The sequence below is a fragment of the Aythya ferina genome (assembly GCF_964211825.1).
Source record: "Aythya ferina genome assembly, chromosome: 14".
In the NCBI taxonomy this organism is placed as follows: Eukaryota; Metazoa; Chordata; class Aves; order Anseriformes; family Anatidae; genus Aythya; species Aythya ferina.
In genome coordinates, this window is record NC_140312.1 from 7,541,013 (window position 1) to 7,564,543 (window position 23,531).

General features: G+C 42.2%; 1 protein-coding gene across 10 annotated transcripts in view; it reads left to right on the plus strand.

The window, feature by feature from the left end:
• Window positions 1–23,531, plus strand: part of SGCD (sarcoglycan delta) — a 401,695-nt gene that overhangs the window by 234,517 nt on the left and 143,647 nt on the right. For 2 of the 10 annotated variants that reach the window (XM_084536011.1, XM_084536003.1), the window contains exon 1: window positions 21,063–21,178. The exons of the other annotated variants lie outside the window; for them this stretch is intronic. The gene's annotated coding sequence lies outside the window, so the exon portion shown is untranslated. Of the gene's footprint in view, window positions 1–21,062; window positions 21,179–23,531 lie in introns of those variants that run through there. 10 annotated transcript variants of the gene reach the window in all.

The window sequence follows — 23,531 nt, forward strand, 5'->3', positions numbered from 1 at the left end:
CCCCTTTAGGTGGCAGAGAACCAGGACTCTGCAGAGGGTGCTTTGACCCAGCTCAGTTCTGCCTGGCTTTCTGCTGAGAAGTGCCCTGGGATCAGCGGCACATAATTTGGCAGGGAGAAGTAACTCTAACCTTCTTCATCCTTCCAGGCATCCAACATCAGACCGAGGTAGCTTGCTGAGCTGTTTGCAGTGTTCTGAAATTACTTGTATAAACATTGGTGAAAGTGTTATACTGGAGGGTCACTGATGTTGTTTCCAAAGGAGTGAAAAAATATATATCCAAGAACAAAGGTGTTTAATGTAAGAAAAGAAATATGTATTGTCGATGCAGGTTTATATTGATGTCTCGGTAATGGAGTGGTCTCTGACCTTTCATAGGCTGCAGGTATGATATGGAAGGAGCAGCACAATGCAGGCAGAGTTTGTCTTTACTGGTTGTGGTGGGAACTTCTTGATTTTCCATGGCTGTCAGCAGCACTGGAAGATCTTGCAGATAAAGTATTGCTCATAAGCCACAGGTTGGGGAACTGCTTTAAAAGCTGTATTTCCTCTGATTCTGCTGTGCAAATTCAATAAATAATTCAGTGTATGGTTGTGGCTGATAGAGAGGGCTTTCTTCTGTGCTTGTAATAGTTCAAGCATCACTTTTATCTTTTCCAAGTCCTGATGTGTAGTTACTGAGTGACTTTGCCTGTCCAATGGGAGCAATAGTGGTGGAAATTTAAGGCTAGGATGCTTAAGGGAAAAATAGAACCAAATTAATCTGGATGTGGTTGACGCAAGAAAGTGCAGCAATAGAGGAGATCCAAGGAGTCATGCCCAGCAAGAACCACTGTAACTGGGAGCAATTCCTTTGGCTTGGAGGATCAGGCAGTGAACAGAGGTGATCCCATCTTTGGAGACGTCCACTCTGGGACACCCATCCCCTCTGGCAGGTAGGTCTAGGCAGCAGCAATTTCTTTAGCGATTTCTAAATCCACCTGTGATGAGGGATCAGTGGCCTTTGCTGCAGCCATCATGGCAGTGCTGCCAAGAGAAGTGTGCCATTGTTGACAGTGATGAAAATTGCCTGTTAAAACTGCGCATTACATCGGGAAATGGGCCATTTAACGGCACTGCTTGAACCTGCCAAGAATCCCAAGAATCTTCTTTTTTCTTTTTTTCTGCCCCATATTGAACTGTTTCCAATAAAGAAAAAGAGAATATTACAATGCTGTTATTTGTTCAGAAAAGTAGGTGAGTCTTAGAGGAGGGGTCTGTAACAGCGGTTATCGGTATTTGCTCTTCCCCTGAAGACTTCAAGAGAAGTATGTGCAAAGCTGAAGAGATAGCAGAGCTTTTCTGTTTCCTTTCAACTGCTTGCTGCAGGGGAAACTACATGGACTTTCTTCTTATGTTGACTGCTGTAATGATGTGCTATCCTATTGAGCTTCCAGGTCTAACTGACATGGATCAATTATTTGAGTTTGATGGGCTACCTGCTTGGGAAACTTCTGTAGAATTTGTAAAAGACCTGGCAGTGCTCTCCTGGCAGGAGATACTTTTACATTCCCTCCTGTGGAAGTGCTGTCCAGGTTGAATTATAAAATGAAACATTGCCGTGCTGGTAGTGGGATGTTATTTGGGTTTTCAAAGACCACCATATGACTTTCTCAGCATGTGTGGTACCAGATAAATGATTAGGCTTGAAATATGTGCCGAAACTTGAGACCGAAATTACACTTTGCACATAAAGGCTTTGTTGTGTTAGAAACGCTCATTTATGTGTTGATACAGGATAGTGCATATGGATTATTGCAGGGTACCGTCTATACTATATGGGTGGTAGTGTCAGTTGTAAGAGACATTTGCATTTTTGTAACAACTCAGCCAGGTTTTATCAACCTACTTTACATGTGAAATACCATCAGTGCTCCTCAGCAGCAAACTGCTCCACTGTTCACATGCAATGGGAGGAACACCCTCCCTGTGCAGTTGTGTAAAGGACTGTGTTCTGAGTCCTCTGAGCAACCTGATGTCTGCAACACCCCCTTTGCAGGGTATGTTTCTGCACAAGGCATAGTGGAGGTGTGGAAAAAATCCCTGAATGCTTCAAGTGTCTCATTAAATGGAATATTTGTACTCATGAAATTGCAGTGTGTGGAGGTCAGACTCCTTTAAAAAACAGAAGTAGAAGTATGTATGGTGTTTTGTTTTGTATTGCTTTGTTTTTCAGCTTGTTTAGCTTCACTTCAAAGTGAAGAAGTGTATATGATGTGTATATTGCCGGCTACTTGCTATTTTCCTGGGGAAAAAGCAGTGTGATCAGACTCCTTTTTGGCTGCACAGTTTTAAATCAGCGCAGACCTGAAACCAAGTTAGTATTCCTGACATTTCATCAAAGCACTGATTTGGCAGCTCTTGACATTTGGATCAGTGACTAAACTTGTTTTGCTGTTGATACCAAGTCGTCTGCAGTCATAGCAAAGCATGGCTCCTAGACCTGACAGATCTTCCTTTGTGTTGAAAATAAAATCCTAACATTACAAGGTCATTTGAGGGCTGTCACTGAGAAAAAGATTTTGCTCTTAACCCTCATCTGGGTCACTACTTCTGCTTCTTTACATTTCTATGGTCTTTACTTGAGGATCTGAAAGCACTTTATAAATATTAGATAATCGTTCTGCCGAGGTTGGTGGAACAGTATTTCCCTCATTTTATACTTTAGACTCAGAGAAGTTAAATAACTTACCCAAAGAAGTCTGCGATAGAGCTCCTGATAAAATTTATGGTGGCACCAGATTGACCTTCTGTACTGTGCTCTTCATTAAAAGGATGTATTAACTGGTTCTACTGATTCCAAGTTGAAATAGGATATAATTATACTTTATAAACAAGCTCAGGAACTGACGAGGAGGAGAGAAAATTATTATTGAAGTTAGAGGATAGTATGTAATTTTTCCAGGATGAAGCACGAGGGGTTAGCCTGTTCAGCTGCTCCCCTTGGTGCTCTAACACTGGGGACTGAACGCAGGTGCGATCACGGTCCAGTTTAGTTATGGCAGTTCAGGCAAATTATAATTCTTGTTTACATTGCCAAGCAGCCCCATGTTGCACAGTGCGTAGTCCTAACCAAGACGCCATCTCAGACACTTTTGAAGAGCCTGAAGAATGATATTTCATGGTTGTGCTACAAAACTCCTTTTTTTAAGAGGCAGAAAAAGACACTGACGAAGCTGGTGTTATTAATCATGTGATACTAATCTCATATACAGTGCTATACATAATAGTAGCATTATATATTCTCTGTTCTTCTGGCTTGCTTCACCTTAATCAGCCTCCTTATTGATGCTTGATTAGCAATTTTGTGATATCAGATGGAATTCAGCTCAGCACTGGGTCGTGGACCTGGGGTGAATGGTTGCTCTCAGTAGGAAGATATTTTTTCTGCAAAATATCAACATTTGCATCAGCGATTCTCTACATGACCTCCTTGCTTTTGATTTCCTATTTTTGCAATATCAGCTTTTTCAGACAAAATCAATGATGAGATGTATAATTAATTTTTACATGTTTTAATTAAGTTTTCAGCTGCTCCAATACTTTTCATTATCTTAGTGCAATCTCTTGCTGCAACCAAACATTACAATGAAAAAAAAACTGTTAATTAAATAATATAATATTTAAAAAGTCCCCTGCAAGTTGTTAAGCTAATTAAAGTTCAAGGATGCAAAGTGAAGATTATCAGATATTGCACAAAGAAATGTCAGGTAGAGCAAGGTATTTAGTAGGTCTCAGGAGCCTACAACAACCTGGGGCAGATTCTGTCATTCTACAATATTTTGTGTGTCATCTCATCATCCTTCTGATATTTGATGCCATTTTCAAATAGCTGAAAGGCAGCATGACAGTTGCCTTGGAGAGCTCTGTGGTCTCCAAAGTGCTTCTGCTGGAGGAACGGAGGGCACCTAGAGAGGAAGGAGCTGAAGCTGATTGAATCTTCCTAGGATATTTCCTTGGGGAAATTCAATTTCTGGGTTCTGGGATTTGATGTTGGGTAGTGGGACAGGGCACTGCTGCATGTCTGGAAGTCAGCACTAGAGGTTAGCCAGTGTAGGGTAGCAAATGCCACTTTCACAGGGCACCAAACTGGAACTTACTCTGGCAGAAGATCACGAGGTTGAGTGACACGTTGAAGTCTTCATGAGCTGAGGTTACAGGTTGCACTGATATCACCAAGATAAATCTGGGATAATACAGAAAGCTTCAACTTATTTAATACTTTTGAAACTGCCTCGTATTCTGAAGGAAAAAAAAAAAAAAAAAAAAAAAAAAAAGCAATACTTTTCCTGCTGCTGGATAGGGAAAAAATGATGGTGCCTTGATTCTGCCAGTTTTTGTTTGTTTGCTTGCTTGTTTGTTAGTTTTTTGAGGAAACTCATCTTACTCTATTTCACTTGTACATTAATCTCTTCATTGGATTCTTGGGTAGAAGACAGACATTGCTTAGTTGTTGTCTGCTTAATTATACCCTGTAATTTTGATTGACAGTGCAACATGCACTGAGAAGCAGCTGGAAATGTCTGTCAACTAGTTTAGAAACTGATGAGGAATCTCTGTCTTCTGCAGCAATTGCTTACTGTGCTGAATCTAGCCTAAATGAGAGGTGGGTAGATGGATGTAGGGGAAAAGTGAGCAGGCTTCACCCTGTTTCAGACAGCCAGAAATGTCTACAATACGCAGCATCTACTCACAGCAAACACTGGGTTCCCAATCCAAATGTGAGGGTTATTCACGAAGATCTTGTGTTTCTGTTTAAGGCATTAATTGGGATTTCTGCCTGATGGAGTGTATTATGAGGATGTGAGAATGCTTTTATTGTGATGACTCAAGATTCTTATAATGCGTTTGGCTTCTCTTTGTGTATTTTTTTTTTATAACTGATGCTCAGTATTTTAGTCAATTGTGCAAGACTCCAAATCATGAAGGTAAAAGGCACTTTCAGTGACTTCTGGGCAGGGGAAAGGAACAATGAGCACATTAAGTTGAAAGCTGTGAGCTGTAAAAAGAAAAATACTGAACGTTAATGATACTGTGCCAAGTGAGAAGATATTAAAAATGGCTGGAAGACAATCTGGGCAGAGACAAAGCACCAAATTTGGTGCTTTCAAGACCACCTTCAGTGTGATGGTATTTGCCCTTTCTTCATCCCTTGCTTCTATTGCCTCGCCTTTCTTCTCAGTCTCCTCTTGATCACACTGGCAATGTGAGGGAGAAAAAGAACAAAACCAACAGGTTTTGTCAAAACTGTGGTATTTTTATCAGCAGACACTATTTCCTTGCTCTGAAAGATTCAAACCAGGAGAGTCTTTACAGTGCGGAGGCTAAACATCTTTGCAGTTTTCCTTGTTTATTGGGGTACCACAAGCCATTTACTGGAGAGGGAATATCAGAGGCTGATGAATGTGTAAACTCAGGGAGAGGGTTAATGAATGTCACACACTCAACGGACTTATCCAGGTAAAAAAAAAAAAAAAAAAAAAAAAACTAATCCTCACCCCTTCTTTGGACAGCGTTACTCCAGTGTATATTACCAGAAAGGAACAATATAGGTGGTGTATGTGTTTGAAGGGATGCTGCTCTCAGGTCTGGGACAGGAGGGAGAGGGGAACATGAGGACAACACTGAGGCCAATGCCATGTTGTGCCATTTGCAGCAGAATTACAGCTCTAGCTTTGACTTCAGCTCTCATTTTCAAAACTTTTAAAAGGACAAAAAGTGTAATGAAAAATAAGCAGGATTCTCCCTTCAAAACAAGGGGTGTATCTTGCACGGTGATTTAAATAACTGTTCTTTCAGAAATGTCTGTGCAACATGACTTGGGCGATTTACCTTATGGTGGCTTAAAGCCAAGAGTATAATGAAAAAATTACTCGAGTGCTTTTTCCTTTTTGCTATCTGCTGATTTATTGGAAATGTCTTTCCTTCAAATAACTGTCTTGTTAACCCACGTGCTGCCAGCACTGTAGTAAAGTAGGTGAAACAGAGAGGCAGTGAATGCTGTTCTGTGAGAGAGGAAGCTTAACTATGGTTACTCTGTGTGTTTGTAATTTTGAAGGGAGAAAAAAAATAGTTTATGGAGTCTCAAGCATAACTGTTGCTCTGGGGATCTGGAAGCTCAATAGCCCAACATGTAGGGGGGAGGGGGGAAACAATAAACCTTTGTGATGGCATGCCTCTGCTCTTCTGACATGGGCTGGTTAAGCCCTGGACTTGTACTGCAATAATCATGCAGATACTCCTGTCCAGTTTGGGGCTGCTTGCAGTGTTTCTACCTCTTGCAGGTCAGAAACATGGGTCTGGACCTCCAGGGCTGAGTTTCATGCATGGTTACATCTTGCTAGTTGCCATGCAGGTACTTAGAGTAGCAGAGATGATGAGGAAAAATAAGGGAAACCAGTGCCATGTTAAAATGGCCCTTGTGCCTTATGGCTATAATCTCACAGCCAGCAAAAGACAGAAGAAGGAGGGGAGCTCGGTCCTGGCAGGGAGGCTTTGCTGTAACCCACTTGCTGCTAGCATGGAATACAAAAGCCTCGCTACCTGCAGTTCTTTTGTAAGAGACAGAAAATAAATTGCTGCTGTTGAACGTTTTATTTGCACTTGCAGAATATTCATCCAGGGAGCAAAGGAAGCACCAGAGGAGAGTGATGAGGGCTCATTTTTTCTTAACAAGCCAGTAGGAAATAATGCCAGAATCAGGCACAGTGGAAGATTTTTGACAACATGGAAATTCCTCTTTGTGCGTTGCCAACTAACTCCAGCTCAGTGTGACTCCTCTCACCTTGAATCAACAGCAACTCCTAGCACTTCTGCAATTTCTTAATCAGTGGCTATTCAGAACAGCTTCATCCTTTGAACCTTTCCATTGTAGAGACAGACTGAAGGTGATGGCTAAGTAGCTCTTGTTTCTGTCCTTCTGGGGGATCAGAAGGAGACAAATACCGGCAGAGTTTCTGGATAGTGCCTTTGTTAGTTGATATGTGTAAATACGTCTGGAAGGCTTCTTTACAGCAATTAAAAAAAAAAAATATGCAAAGAGGCGTCATTGATCTGAATATGTTTACACAGAAAATTAGATTTTTTTTCTAACTGTCAGAGTTGCTGAAAGATTTTCCTAAAAATATATCAGGGACTAAAAGGCTATGTTTTTTTGGGCAGGACTTGGTGGGATTTACTTACTGGAAGGAATGAGGTGGTGTCTGAAATAACAGATCCATAGATAGTGATACTCCTTTTAAAATGCAAGTCTTCTCTGGTCTCTCAAAATGGTTCACGTCCACCTCATGCTCTGCTGGTTTCACATATTACTTTGTCCATCTCCCAGTTTCTGTGTATACCTGTGCCCACATCAGCAGATGGAGACCATATCCACGGCACAGCAGTGGCAGATTTTGTAGCTGCAGCCATTTCTCACTGTTTCGAGACTGAACAGGCATCTGCTGTTTACTTCTGGTGGATATCCAAGAGACAAATTGGAGGATACCAAAAACAGAGTAGTTTCAGATTCTGAAAAGTAGGTATGCTAAAGACAGGGTCATGGCTGATATTTCTTGTCACGGTTACAAAAGTTTTTGTGTCCTGTGATGCGTATGGGTTTCTAACATAAAATTACACCTTCTTTTTGTGTATTTTGACCTTTATTGTACACAGACTCCAGCACAACAAGAATTTCATGCATGTGGATTCATGATTTTTTGCTTTGTTTTGAAGGATGCACGTTTAAGAATCCATAAAGATTTACACAAAGCAAGTCCCAAAACATGAGCTGAAGCCTTCATAAACAGACTTAGGAGTATTATCAGAGGCTGGAAATCCTGCAAAAGGGAACAAACCCTGAGACAGGAGCTGGTGATTGAGGGAAAGAATTCAGACCACATCTATAGAATTTTCCTAGTGGGAGTTAAGGAATGATTTGAAGGTGTACACAAAATGAGGGTTGGATCAGGGATTTGAGAAGGTTTAGCCAAAGGAAGTGGTCAAGCTGCAACAGTCTTTGCAATTGCAAGACCAAGGCGGAGTGTGACCCATAGTCTGACTGCCTTGGGCTTGCCAACAAAGGTGAACTGCCAGGGGAAGGGCACAGAGAAAGAAGTCAAAGCATCCCTGGCAGTGCAAGTCAGCTGTGTTGATGTGATAGGATTCAGTAGCAATTTTCTGCGGTCTCCCAGAGATGAGAGAATACACAGATGTTCTCAGTTCTCTAAAATAACACAGAAGCACTCTTGAGAGTGATGCTGCCTTTGGGGCTCATTTGTTTCATCTTTCTGTCGTAGTGCAAAAGGCATGGCTTTGAAGACAGAAGGGAAGAAGAGGTCTAGGAGGCAACCCAAGGAGCTCATCTTTCTCCTGGAAAAGGAACTGCCTTTTTAATGTCTGGCACAAGTCCTTCGGGGGGTGTTACGGAGCTGGCTATAAATCTGAGGCTCGTTGGGACAAGAAAAGTAGCAACACCTTTACAGTTACCAGGCAATCCTTGGAAATGGGTCTGTGCATACAGATAAGAGCTGTGTTGTGTTGACACTGCAGCCAATTGCAAGGCTTGCTGAGCTTAGGCTCACTGATCAAGATAGTCAAGGCAGATTGAAGAGGCACCAAGATGACCTGGAATTTGACAAAAATTAAGTTGTTTTTTTCTCCTTGCATAAGACAGTGGCAGCTTGTGGGAGAAGAATAATGACAGTTCAAAGTCTTGTAAATATATGTTCTGCCTCAAAGTTGTGTTGGAAGGGGAATTTAATTTATTTTTTTTCCTGAAGCCTTGCAAATTAGAAGAAGTGATAAATATTTGCATTCACAAATGCCCTGAAATCCCTACTCGGAGAAAAAAGAAAAGACAGAACAAGATTTTGAATTCAGTGGTTGATAAAAATAATAATAATAAAAAAAGAAGTCTTGGGGCTCTGAGCAAAACCTTATTTAATCTTTGTTGTATTCTCTGTTTCATTTGACTTTTTCCTGCTACTTCCACTGATGTCTGGTAGATGGCATTAGTGTATAACAAATTTCTTAAGTCTTTTTCTTATTGGAGGGGTTTTATTTTCATCCATTTTACAGATAATAATGCTGTCTTATTCAGTCTGAGCAGTTCTAAAGCATTTTTTTTCTCGATGTTTCAGTTATGTTTTGACTAAATGCTTGTATCACTCAACATGCCTTTTTTCCTCCTCCTTGTGCCATATAATTATTATTTCTTCTAGAGGGCATCAATCACTTGCAAAGAAAACAAACTTGGTATCTTAGGCTGACTCTGAATTTAGAAGGCCTTTTATATTCTTCATTGTTTGTATGCAGTACCACATTTATTTCACATTCCTTGGGCTTAGAAATGAGGACAGTACTCTGAAGGAAAAGAAAAATTTCTCACACAGAGAAAAGAAGATCAGATACTCAGAGTAGTAAATGGAGGTTCTTATGTACGGGGTTGAAGACACATCAAACTGCTCTGGAAAGACAGTGAAAATGAGCTTCATAAATATCCTTTATCTTTTTTTAGTACATATAAGCATTCTTATAGGACTTAATGGGACCTCCATGACACAAAGGCCATTTTGCATAGGAAAACAGGCAATTATTTCTGTCTATCTCCTCCTAGGGATTTTCTTTGTCTGGATGAGGAGATGAAAGTTTCATCCACAGGTGAATTATGGCAGTCAGGTTTATGAGGCTACCAGTAGCTTTAGCTTCATCAGTGCTCCCTAGGTAAGAAGTCTTTTGTGCTGAGATGCACATACTCGCTCTTGCTTTTAGCTTCAAGAAGCAGCTAATATTTTAGCAAACTTTTTAGAAGTGCTGGCTGAGACATTTGGAGGTGTGGGCCATGAGATTATCGATTATTCTTCCCCCCTCCTCCCCATTCCTTCCAATATTGAAATAAGACTTCTTTCTTGATAGACAACCAGGCTTCCAAAAAAAAAAAAAAATCCTGGTTCCATCATCGATTTCTTTTCTTAACAGGCTAAAGCCCATTTTTCTCCAAGCTTTACATAACGGTAGTAGCAGGGAAAACTGGAGTGCTAAGGAACTGTTTTGTGGATAAAGTAACGATTTTAAATATTCCCCAAGAGGCATCTGTTTATAGAAGATGAGCCTTGCCAGATCAGATGTGCTTGATCACAAAGCAGTAAAAATGATAGTTATCTCTTTGAGATTAATTTTGTATTAGGAGTATATAGGTGTCAAACATGCTAAATACCAGATCTTATTGAATCCATCTAATAATGAGCAAATCATCAGCATAATTTTCTTGCATTTTCAACTACATTTTCTTGAGAGTGAAGCAGTTAGGAAAATTGTAAAGAGATGCCAGAATGTAATTGTGACAAATTTTATTGCTAAGGACTCCTTGGGTTCATTTCCATAGAGGAATGCAAATAGGATAGGTAGGGCTAACCTCGCTCTGGTCCTTGGTGTAAGGGCGTTATCATGTTGCAGACCTGCCAGACCCTGCATGGTCCCAGCCTCAGTGCCTGGTCTTACCTGTGCAGAGATGTTTTCCAGATAGGGAGTTTGGGAGTTTGTCCCTTACTATTTCACAGCATTAAGGTTGCAAAGATATTGAACAGGCAACCTGTTTGGATTCTGGACTTTGTTTAAAGAAGTCACTGAAGAATATTAGTCATGAGTTACTCCAGTTGTTTGTGGATAGCGTTGTAAGTAATTTGAGTCATGCAAAATGCTCATATATGCCTCTGTTAGAGAAGGCTTTTAAAACACAACATGTGCTCAAGCGCTTTGCTTGCACAGGGGCTGCAGCCTGCTGGATCCCTCCACTGACCTAGGAGGCTCCATTTTATACCATCAGCAGCACAGCACAGCCATGAGTGACAACCAGAGCTGTGCTCATGTTGCACAGGCTGATGTGGTCGACTGCTCCTGGGTAAGAGTCAAGTATTACTCAGCCTTAGCAAGGCTGCTTTAGTAAATGCCCTTACTCATGTTTAAGCATGTTCAGGTTCACTGCATCACCACCAGCTGATGGGGGCTGATTTTAGCCTAGTGACAATCTCTCTTCATAAGGTGCTTAGATACCCTTCACCGAGATGTATGAGGCTTAAGTATCACTTAAAAATTTGCTATTCACTGCACTGCAGTGAATAAGATGAAAAGATGCAACACGTATTCTGGTAACCATTTTTTTTTTTTTTGTAAAAGCTTCTAAAATATGTTGGTTTAAAAAGCATGTGTCTGAGAGATGTCTCAGTGCCTGCAAGCATTCCTTGCTGCAAAATACACAGACAGCTTGAGTGTACAGCAGATGAGGAAAGTGTGTGGGTGTATTTCTGTCCTTTTGCCTGCAACAACCTGTAACTTTCAGCATAAAGGTGTTATTTCTCATAGGAAGACAGCAGTGGGGCTTTTACTGAAACCCATTGAGGAAAGATTGACTAATTTCACGTGGGGGTCACCATCTGCAATATGAGCAGACCTGCTATAACAAAAGATTTACTTGGTTTCCAAAGCTAGTAGTCTTTATGGTGGTCTTCTATTATTATTTGCAAGCAGGTTGTCTTACAACTGTTATTGCACCTTTCCTTGGCCTCTGTCATATCTCACACAGTTACCAAAATACTACTGATTGTGGACTGCTATCAGGTATAAAAATAGCACACTTGTAATGTAGAGCATTAAAATTCATAGACTGTTGCAGGGCTGTTTCTTGTGCTTTCTGGACAGGCCTGTTAACCTTTGACAGATTTGCCATGGTATTCCAGCTGTAGAATAATAAAAACAGGTAAGTGAAAAGGGGCCCTACTGGGAGAAAGTTTATGTGGCAGGATGATAAACCCGTAAAATTCAGGGACTGTTCCAGACCATGCTCCCTGCAAACACGCACGTTCCCCCACCTGCTCTCCTTTAAAGCCTAACTACCTGGATGATTTAGGTTAAAACAAACGCACTGGCTTTGCTGTTCTGTTGCAGGGAGATTGGTTTAACCTCTGTGTGGCAGCAGGCATGGAGACTTCTGCAACGCGGCGCTAAGTTGCTTTAGATTTTCTCTGATGATGATAAATAGCTGAAGGGGTGAAAGGGGGAAGCTTTGCTCAGCAGCGTTGATGTGAATGCAGGGCGCTGCTGTTTCATACAAGGGGGCAGATGCTCACTTCCTAGAGCAACATGTTGAGAAACACTTAACCCCTGCCCCTGTCACATAGGAGTTGTTGCTGCAGAATTCACATCTAACCCACTGTAACAATACATTTTTTGTTCCTTAATATCATTCTACTTAAATATATATACACATTTTCACACACAGTAGAGAACAAATGTCTGCTCTGATTTCTCCTTATGCTGATATTTTGTAAGGAAAGGAGTTAAAAACATTAAGCCTTTTATTAGATCATCTTTGCCTTTGGAAATTGTTTTATGTTGGAAAGAGATTTAATTCTTCATTTTGCATATTTCCTGCTTTAGTGGAGGGAAAGTTTACTCTAGCTTGCATATATCTATAACCCACAGAAACAGAGAAGGGAGGGCATTTCTGAACAATGAGAATAAGACACATGGGCACTTGGAAAATAGACAAAATCAAATAATCTCTTTTAATTTACAGTCAGAGACTTCACAGAGATTAACTATAATTGTAAATATATCTCTGAGTAATTGATATCTTGAATACTATTGAGAAGCATCCCAATTAACTTTTGCTTTTCATTCTGGGGAGAAAAAAATGTACAGGTAAAGTCACTCAGATTTTTAAAAGGAACAACTCCTAACTTCCTGACAGCTACTTTGCTCAAAAAATATGGCAGGGTGCAAGACACAAAGCCTCTCTCTCTCCTCTTCTCTCCTTGCCCTCGCTCCATCTGTGGTTCTTGTTAGACAACATCAGGAAATCCAGGAGGACATTTTTAGACTGAAAGAATGGAGAATTTAGGGCAGAAATGATGTTAACATTAATCACAGCAGTGACGAAATTTCACTCCAAAATATACGAATGAGACAAGATTTCCCCTGTGTCCTACTAAGGAAAAAAAGATTCTGTGGCTGCCAAATTGTAGGGTACGTTCACCTGGTTAGGGAAGGAATCAAACAATGAACCAGTCATTTGTCTACCGTATAGAAATGAACGTTACAAGGTGAAAGTTGCTCCCTTCCTTCAGCTCTGCAGTAAAGATTTCTGCAGTATAGTTGGAGGATCCAGGGGCTGCTGTGCTCACAGGTAATCTAAGAGCATAACTGTAAGGTTAAAGGAGAAAAGATGGTGCCAAGAACAGAACTGCTTTTGACTCTGAGCTCTGCAGAGGAAGGGACAGGACATTTGTTTCTCTCTTCCTTCTGTCTTCCATACTCTTCAGGGCCACACATTTTTACACTTGTCCTTAGAGTGAGTCTTTGGCTTACAGAGATTTGGAAGGAGCAGCAGCCTTCGCTGACAGCGGAATGAGGGATAAGCCTTACCAGCTGCTGAATTAGAGAAACATTTGGAAAAGAACAGCAGACCCAAGTGCAAATGGTCTCATTGACTTTCTTGGACTTTTCAGCCCTTATGGCTGCTGTTGAGCCACATGAGAAAACCCCTAGCCCAGGCTCCAAGAAACTGGTCACATATGTAAAGGCATGAGGAAGCATCTCAGAAATTAACGGGTAATTAGCTGCAGTGACAAAGGGATTTCCCAATCAAATGTTTGTTTGTTTTTTACTGTTTGCGACATCCTGCCAATAACTTAAGCAGAGATGCTGAGATTGGTAGGCCTTCGGCTAGATTTCTGTAGGCAATTCTGAGTCTGGAATTTTTGCACAGTGTCCTTTTCATGATCCTCACAGATATGCATCTACCATATTGAATTCTCTGGCAGGGTTTAAGGTCAGTGGGATTAGTGATGTACAAACATGCTTTTATTTCTCAGACCATTACATCTTTATTTTCTTCCCTCTGTCTCACACATTCCACACAGTCTCAGTTTAGCTTAATGTTCCTATTAATTTGCTTTCTAAAGCTTCCCCCTCATTCTCTGTTGAAACTGAAAATATGTGAATGTATGTGCATGTGTGCATTTATTTTTATATAAGCATAATACTTCTTCACTCTGCTACATCCAAGTGTCTGCATACTGTCATGAGCTACTCTACGAACAGTATGTGTCTTATCACCTCGTGCAGGATATAAGCAGAGAGAAAGAATTTGCAAAACTTGGCCAAAGATTGTCCATAATTTTGATTACCAGAACTGCTGTCTCCTTGCTTCATATTCTAGTGTGTATATTGTGCATCTGGCTTCAGCCTGATGCTGAACAGCTAGCGCTGTTATGGGAAGAGGAGGGCAAGAGCTCTCCTTTGGCACAGGTATTTTGTGTGAAGGCCACTGCTGCCCATCTCAGGGGGCTTACACAATCATGGAGAAGTCTCGGTATCCAGACTGGCATAGCACAGCTCATTAAAGCAGGTGGCCTTGGCCAGGGCTGTTTATAGACAGACAGTCTGCCTTCCTGGTGTTCTGCAAGAGTCCTGCTAATTGCTTCGTAAAAGACAGGCTGCCTATGAAAATTGTTTCGTACAGCCAAATTTGGATGCATCAGGTGGTGTTAAACTTTGTGATATAATAGGACGTCTAAATGTAAGAACAAGCAGAGCTTCTTTCTTGATGGAATAAAAATAGGCAGGAGCAGAAAGGAAAAGACTGTGATATGCAGAGACTCTGCTTGACCAGCAAGTGCCCTCTGCATTAAATGCAAGCAGCATGGCATATCCATACTGCAAAAATCCCCATCACAACAGACCTGACAGAGAAACTGAAACTCTCCCCACCCCCTAAAATGATGACAGCAGGCTAAGGTGAGGATTTGTCTTCACTGGGGCATACATCTAGCAGCAGCTTAGAGAGCAGCTGTGTGCCTTGAACCTGATTTCCGAAAGAACTAAGGGTGAGGCTGCTCAGATAAGAGTAATAAATTTGGGTACCATTAAGACCGTAATAAAAGAATAATTATTGGTCTGGTCAACTGCATAGTTGCTGTTATGTCTGTATGAAATTAATCTTCATGGTTATTTTTTCTTTGTTGTGTTTTTTTTATGCCAGTCCCATAAGAAAGGGAGCAACCAAGGAAGTTGAATGCCTTTGCATGGTGACATCCATTCAGCTTCCTTGTCATGCTAAACATGAAGAGGTTCTACTGTTTGTAAATGAAGACCTTTCTGATTATTGATAAATAACTTCTGGATGGGGAGTATGACACATGCTGGCTGGAAGAACAGGGCTCTGTAATAGTAATATTGCCTTGAAATTACAGCCCACGTAGTTTGAGAATGATTCAGGATAATTACATTAATGTTGCCAGAGAAATGAAAAGGAACACTTTCCATTTTACCTATTAACTAGCTCTACTGGCCTTAAATTATTTCTGCGAAGAGCCTGCAAATGGCTGAAATCATCAGAATAATTACAAAGCACTGGTTGGGGTCGGGGGGTGGGCTGGATGTGGTCCCAGCTGCGTCTCTACGGCCAACAGGTAAACACTGCTGCTGCTTTTGTGGAAAAAGGAGCACGGCACAGAACTTTCTGATGAGGTGCGCTACAGTCTGCAAATGGGCTCAGGGAGTTTGCAGGTCCCAGACCCTAAGGAGAAAACAGCCATTAGGAGTAGGTTGCTCTCAGTACAGGTGTTACACATCAACCCCTGCAACATTATGCATGAGCCTGCTGTTATTCTGGCACGGTAGATAGTTGAATTGAATTTCCATCCTCCCTCCCCCTGTTCTTCAACTCTCCTGAGCTTGTGCTGTGGAAGATTTCTGCCTTTGGTGATGACTTTTTGCCACCTCACTCCTTGTATTATAGCAGTGGCAGAGATGTGGGGGCACCTTTTCAAAATTCCAGACCCTGAACTGCAGCTCTCTGGGTCTGGCCTCTCATAGGAATTCAGTCCTTCACTTCCTTGAACCTTCCACCTGAGTTTCTCTTGTGCTTTTAGCCCTGTACAAGTGGCACTGACTGCTGGCCTGATCTCCCAGTTCCCAGCTCACCTGTCAAATGAAACTGGGTCTTTTTGTTTCCTTTACTGTCATACTTCTGTTGGCAAACTCGAACAGAAGGGGCAAAATTTAGAACACATATCTAAATAACTCAGTGTCGTGTGAAGCAAGGTTTCCTCTTCAGGGTCGATTCTGCCATTACTGAAATTTCCCATCTCCATGATAGTCAGAGAATTCTTGAATACTTGCCTATGAGAGCAGGGCTGCAGAGGTGTAATCTCCATGCCCCTCCTTATTTCTTTGCCTTTAATTTCAGGGAATTGAAAGATCTTGTATCTCATAACCAGTCCCGTATTTATATTTTCCTACTAAAATGTAGCCATATTTATCTCTGAAGAAACTAGGGCCGTGGGTGAGGATGCAGACGCTCCAGATCTGGCTCTCCCAGCTCACTGTTGTGTGCATGCAGTTGGTTGGTCTCCAGGCACAAGTTGCAACAAGCTCCTTCCAAACACAGACACACCACAAGTGCTTTTTCATTTTTCTTCCATTTCCTTTTCACTTGTCCAGCAAACCCATTTTGGGCCTGATGACCTCTGTGCCTTCATCCACTTCATCCAGTCGCAGCTGCAGCCCTTAAATAGGACTACCTGCTAATAGCTCCCTACCCTCACATCAGACCTTCCTTCCCTGCACACGGATTTTCTCCCTCGGTTGAACCACTCCTATCCTATAACTACTGATGTTAGCTAAACAAATGTTGGCATCCCCTTTTTCCCCTTCCTTTGTCACTAGGTTGACCTCTGTCCCATCTGAATGCTCAGAGCTGGGCAAATCCGTGAGGAATGCCCAGAGCTTCCCTCCAGCAGCTTGCTGTTCCTTGCCCGAAAGAGTTAACTTTCTAATCCATTAGCTACCTTAATTCTGCATTTAAGGAAATGAAGCTCAAATGAGTCTTGAATTCTCCCTGTACACATGGATACGCAAGAGATCTGTTACAGGAGTCCAAGGCTGAGTATGATTTAAAATAATAATAATTAAGCAGATAATTTCTTTCAATTTAGAGTTTAAAAACATGTGAACATTTATATTTATTTGGTTGTGATGTTTCAAGAGATTGAATGGATTAAAAAAGTCATTTGGAGAAAAAGCTTGTACAAGGAGTTCCTTAATTATCTCTTTCAGATATTAAAATTTTCGTTTTGAATTCTTCCTCCAGTCCAGGTGCACACACACCTGCGTTTACATGCTGCTACTTTCTGCTTGGTTGTTTTGCACTGATTTTCTTAGGAAGGTGTTGGGAATGCTTCAGCAAGCCCCTAGAAATGTGCATAGCATGAAAATCCTGTGAGTTTTGATTTGTATGCAAATAGATATTATCAGTTAAACAGAATTAGTTATGTATATTGCTAAGTCAACAGTAAATATTAAATCATTTTCAGCTACATCCAGAAAATGCTGGAAGGCAAAATGCAGGTCAGGTTCAAATGGTGGAAAAGGAGCTTTCCTGTTTCTGAGTCCTTTTTGCCAGTGTTACAGATTAGTGTTAGGGGGTGTGTTTCCAGTCACTTTAGGTCTGGTTTTGATCTTTTTGAATACTGAGGTTACTAATGCTAAGTGGCTAGATAAGGAGGTTGGGTTAATTTCTGTGATTCCTGGAGGAGCCCTGTCCTGGGGGTTAATGCAGGGGAGGTTGTAGCAAAGTGCCAGCAGTGGGTGGCTGCAGGGCACACTCCAGACTGCCAACTGCTGCGGTTCCTGTGGTGCTGTGAGTAACCCCCCAGTGGCTCCCGCTGCCAAGGAAAAGATGTAGAAAGGTGTGGTGGAGAACGACAGCATGCAGCATGTGGAACAAAACGTGTAAATGTTGCTGTGCAAGCTGCAGGTCTCACGAATTTCCTGGTGTAGAAATTCATGGATCTGGTGGAGGGGTTCTCCTGCACCAAGTGGAAGTTCCTACACATTGCAATCTCCAGCTGCAAAGATACTGGAGCTTTGGGGGGTTAATTTGTTTTTATCTTCCCAAAGAGCTCTAGTAGCTGCTTTTTTTCTTCTTCTTTTTTTCGTTAATCCTCATAACCCTGCCAGAACTGACAAATAATAGCAGTTACGCAGATAGTTATGTCGACATCAACTTAAGTTTTACGCTTGCAAGGTTCATATATCTCTGGTAGCACTGGCAGTAATACAAATAATAGCTCAGTGATAGAAAAAAGAGCAGTCCCTAAGCCACAGTTCTGATGCTTGAAGCATCTTTAAACCCCATACCCAAATGAGAAAGAGATAAAAACAACCTAGTCAAAGTGGCTTAGCTTGAAGGAGCATTTTATGTGTTACTTGATGACAAAATAGTTAGACATTAATGCAGTTTACAGTAAGACACCCTTAAGTTATCAGTGAGGTTGATGTGATGCCTGACAGATTTAATGTAAATATTTATAGACTTGGCCTACTAATTATGCCAATGGAAAAAAATGCAATATTAATGCTGTCACCTCCCCACATCTCTACCTGCCAGCACGCTGCTAGCTCGTATAAATATTCTGAAGTTAGTAAGTAAAGCACATAAACAGAAAAGATCATTTACATTTTTAATAAGGGATTAAGTTATCTCCAGCGGTACTTTCCAGCCCACAGATGTATGGGAGGCCTGTGGACTGTTACCCAGGGAACTGTGAAAAATGACAGAAAAATAGAGTTTTGCATAGAGTATCTGGAAATCTCTCTCTGTGAAATCATTGAAGGGGTATGCACCACCTTTGGCAAATATTTGGGGATCCACACTGAGATAAATTTGAAAACCACTGATTTACCATATTTGTATAAAGAACTGAGTAATTTCAGAGTACCCTACTGCCATGTGGTAACTGATCTGACAATTAGTCCTGCTGGGAGCCAGCCTGCTGTAAGAAGGCCTGGACCACAAAGCACCGAAGCATGTGCTTAAAGTAAAACCCATACCTTGATCCACTGAAGTTCCTGCCTGTCACCATACATAACTGGTTTGCTGAACAAAAGCCATGGGGAAATTTAAAGCAGAAGGCAAGGACTGCTATCATCTTGCAAACAGCTCTGCAGATGCCCGATTGTCTTTGTAGGACTGGAAATCTAATTACATGAATCTGCAGCTCATATTTTTCTATTTCAATTTATTTATACTAAGAGACTCCAAAGACTTTCGGCGCTGGTGGTTTCAGCCATTACTGTCTGCCAAGCCGAAGAATATTATCATTGCCATTGTAGCCTGTTTAGGAGACTCTCTTTTAGCTGCATCAATGCTCTCCTGATTTGCGATCCAAGAGTCTGTGGTTTCTGTTCTGGCACAAACTGACTCCTCACAAGCTGTGCAAATAAATCTGAAACGCTATCACCACTGGTTGTGTTTGTCGGCTTGTGTGCCTGCCTTTTGCTTGGCTTATAGTCTTGAAAACTGAGGCAGAAGGATCAGGTGGTTTCATAGTGATGTTTCTTCTGCAAAGCAGCATCTTGTTCCGTGTATTGTCCTGCTGAAGGCGGTGTGGTTCAGGTGCTCATCCAGGCTGTCAAAATCTGGCCACGCACACTGCCAGGGCACATTGGCAATATTGCCAAGCAATGTGTGCTCTTTGCAGGAGTTAAGAAATGGGCATTTTGGGGCCAGAACAGGGTGCAGATAAAAACCAGGCATGGTGCTAACACAGTAGCTCTTAAAACAGGTTGGATGGAGGAAGTAGGGCAGGTCAGCAGTACGGGCATCCTTTGTGTGTGATGTGAGCTCTCGTCCCCAAGTACAGATCTCTCCTTCCTGCTGGGTAAATAAGTCCTAGCTGTGGACCTAGCCCAAAGTCAATGGAAGGCAACAGGCTTTCTACCACATTCAATGAGCCCTGGATCAGACCATCCACAAGGCACTCTGTTTTCAATCCCCAGCTGCATTTGTCTCTTGTAAACACTTCATCCAGACTCCGCACCTCTGTAAATCACAGAACAGAATAACCTGATAGAAGTGGAGTGCACGGTTTTGAAAAGGAACATTAAGAGGGAAAAAAATATAACTCTCTCTCTTTAAACTGTCTCTTTTCTATATTGTTACCTTGACAACTCTGCTGCTGTGTTTCATCTTTGGTGGGACTTAGCTGTGGTGGAATAAGGAGGACATCCATGTGCGTTCCCACATCTACTCCGGCTCTGCTTCACAGGCACATGCCAGGCACAGGGCATCTCGAGCTGCAGAGCTCACGTTCGCTGCCTCGACCCATGGTGCTGGCTGGAAATGATTACAGATATTAAGAACTGGGACCCATTCTGATTAAAGGTATAACACTATATCTTCTATTTCTTTTCCTTAAGCCAACACCAGAGTAATGGTAATGCTCTTTGGGGAAAAAAAAAAAGATGCAAGGTGCTTAAAATATTTTTAAAGGGTTAGGACAGCTGGAAAGCAGAGAGGGATGAAAGTACTCAAAAATAGTTGTATTATTTTTAGTATAAGCAGATATGGGACTATGTGTCAAGATTAGGATACAGTCCTGATGTGCTGAACTGAGTCTAGAGATGCTAAAAATATGCTTTCTTTTCTCACAATTCTTAGAAGTGGTAGAGGCAAAGGTATGAGGAGAGCGGTGGTGAATTGGAATTTTAGTTCCTGTGTTTCCTTGCATACTGGGGTTTGGCTCAGCTGACTGTTAACCTAGGCACCCATGACCACCGATACCAGCAAAACATGATGAGGCAGGGTGAGGTGTTAGCTGTGGGAAGGGAATCCATCTCGACCCCTTTTCCTTCTTCCCAAAGAAAATCCCTACCAGCATAACCTTTTTATTCTTTTAGACAGAAATGGCTAGAATTTAACAGAATAGCTGCAAACGCAAGCCACGCAGACTCCTGGGCTGAGTGCAGAAAGGGGTGTCTGTGTACGAATGTGTGTGCAGAGAAGGGGGCTTTTAATGCAAAACACATGTGTTTTCAATTGCTGTCTGGAGCCAGACCAGTAGCTGTAACTTGGCCTGACAAAGCCTTATTGAAGTACAGACACTGTGGTTTCAAAGCAGTTAGAAAAAGAACGGGAATGCTGTTCAGGAAATTCTTCAGGCATGGGCAGGGACTTGGCTGCAATTCTGCTGGTGGAAAATCTGACAGGGGCAGCTCATGAGCACAGGCCAGGCCTCGTGCGGCTCGGAAAGCAGTGCTGCATCTTCCTCCGAGCCTCCAGCGTGGCTCCGGGCTTTCATCTCCCACCGAGAGAGAGGTAAGAGCCGCATTGTTCCTTCCCGGGGCAGCCGGTCGGATTTGCTGCGCGGCTGCGCTTCTGCAAAGAGGCTTCTTGCTTTCAGAGCATTGTTTAGTGAGAAAGTGGAGAATGTGCAGCTGTGGTATATTTGCTGAAGGACTGGAGGAGTTTGAGGCTGGGTGTTGGTTTCTAGCTAACTTTGCTTCAGCGGTAATTCTGCAGGCAAAGCAACTCTTGCGCTGCATCTCTGGCTGGGTGAGCGCTGTCACAGAATAACTCCCAACTTGTGCATTTTGGGCAGTACGTCTGCTTATAACCTGAAGCCACTGAAAGGCTGGCTCTGTACCATGTGTCACTAACAGATTTTAATGAAAAATGCTATTCAGTCATGCTAAATATGTTTATACGTATATTGTGTTACAGTTGTTTGATGGGTTGAAGGCGTACTTGTCCAGGGGTTATCACGCAGTTAGTGACTATCCCATCACCTGGTACAGCCAGGCAGGGCAGAGAGGCACTAGTTGGGTAACATTTATTGCGTTGTGATTTCTATGCTTATTATTTCTGTGTTTTATAAAATGCTAGCAAATTGCAACAGCCAGCACAGTCAGAAACCACGTACTGCAGATTAGAAGGAAGAACATTAATTTAGTGCCTCTTCTATCTGCAGCCTCTCTTCTGATCTGCATTTCTTTCCCCAAATAACTTTAGAAACATGATAAAAAGCTCACTGTCTCTTTAGGAGCCTGCCAGAATGAGGCAGGGCTCTCATCCCTTTAGTTGCAGCACTGAAGCCTGCCTCGCCTTGCAGCAATCTCTCCACCTTATAAGGCAGCCTTGGGGCCAGGAGCTTGGGCACGGCGCGTTCATCGGGGCTGGTGGAGGTGTCAGGGGGAGTCCGCCTCTCGCAGCTTCAGAAACTTTCTTACTTCTCCCAGTGCTTTCTCCTCCTTTCTCCTCAGATTTTCATAAGTTATTTAATGTATTGATGTAAACTTCTTTCCATGTTTTTTTTTTTTGTTTGTTTTGTTTTGTTTTGTTTTTTTTTTTTTTTGTTTTTCTTTCAACAAGGAATGAATTAAGGATATTAAATTTCAGAGGGGAACGGTGATAAGTGTTTCTGGCTAGGTTCATGGGGGAAAACCCACAGTTTGCTTTTCCCACATCCAGCAGGACTACATGTACAGGACCTAAATACTCATTCAGTCTGGTGATCCAAGACATTCAGTGACAAGATGAGGTTGGCCACAAAAGTGCATCAGATCCAGTGAGGGCCAGGGTGAGAGCTTTCTCTTGGTCATGATGGGGAAGTGTGTACCTAGGGTAACTTCAAGGGAAGGCAGCAGGTTCAGGCAGGCTGCAAACCCAATCTGGATGCAGCAGGATTCAGTAGATTTAGATCTTCAAGGGGAATAGTGTCTGGTAAATGCACACACTGTGTGTTTGATGGAGGGGAAAGAAGAAAGGGGTTTGGGAATATCTTCTTGCTACCACACCTGTTTGGTCCTGTAAAAGTGCTGGTCAGCTGAAATGGGCTGGTTTGAACCAAGTCAGGGCTTTGTTGGTTTGGTGTGTAGGAAGTTTCCTGGAGGCTGATGGGGGCAAATGTTACAAGAGGAAGGAAAGAGATGAGCTGCAGAAGAGGGAGACATATGATGAAAATGAAAAGGCTCAAAGCTTGCTTTGCAGATAATACACCTGTGGTGAAAATGCTGTGTTAAATGAAGTTCTCGTATGATCTGGACTGTTTGAGCCTGCACAGCCTGCCATCTTACCCTGCAGACTTGGAGCTTTATTGCTTATCTCAGCAGCTGTTAATTCAGGCACCCAGACAGCCTGTTAACTTCTTCATTGCTAGGTATAAGCTTAGTTTTTTTTGAAAAAATGAGAAAAAAATCAAGTTCCTGCCTCTGGTCATGTATTATCCTACCTCACAAATCTAATCATCTGGCATTTGAAGAGCCAGAGAGACAGACGGGCTAGAATATGCCTGTCAGCTCCTAGCTTTAGGGGTGCAGTGTCTGGATTTGGGATGACTGAGCATCCAGATGGGCTGTTTGCTATACTCCATGCTCTCACAGGACCCTGCTGGAGACACAGGTGAGTTCAGGCAGAGCAGGGAAGGCTCTTTGCAATGCCTGGGCTGGATTTGATTGAGAGAGGTGGCCGCTTCCTCCCTATCTTTGGCAGGTCCTCTTGGGCCTCCGTCTGCGAGAGATGTCTTTTCTGCATCCCCACCCAGGTCAAGTATTCAAGCTTTGCTTTGTGTCCAGAAGGACTGAAGGGTGTGTGCATGCATGTGCACCTGTGGACAAAGATCTTAAATCTGTAAGGTGAAAGAGGAGGATCCCATCTTCTTGCAAGCACACAG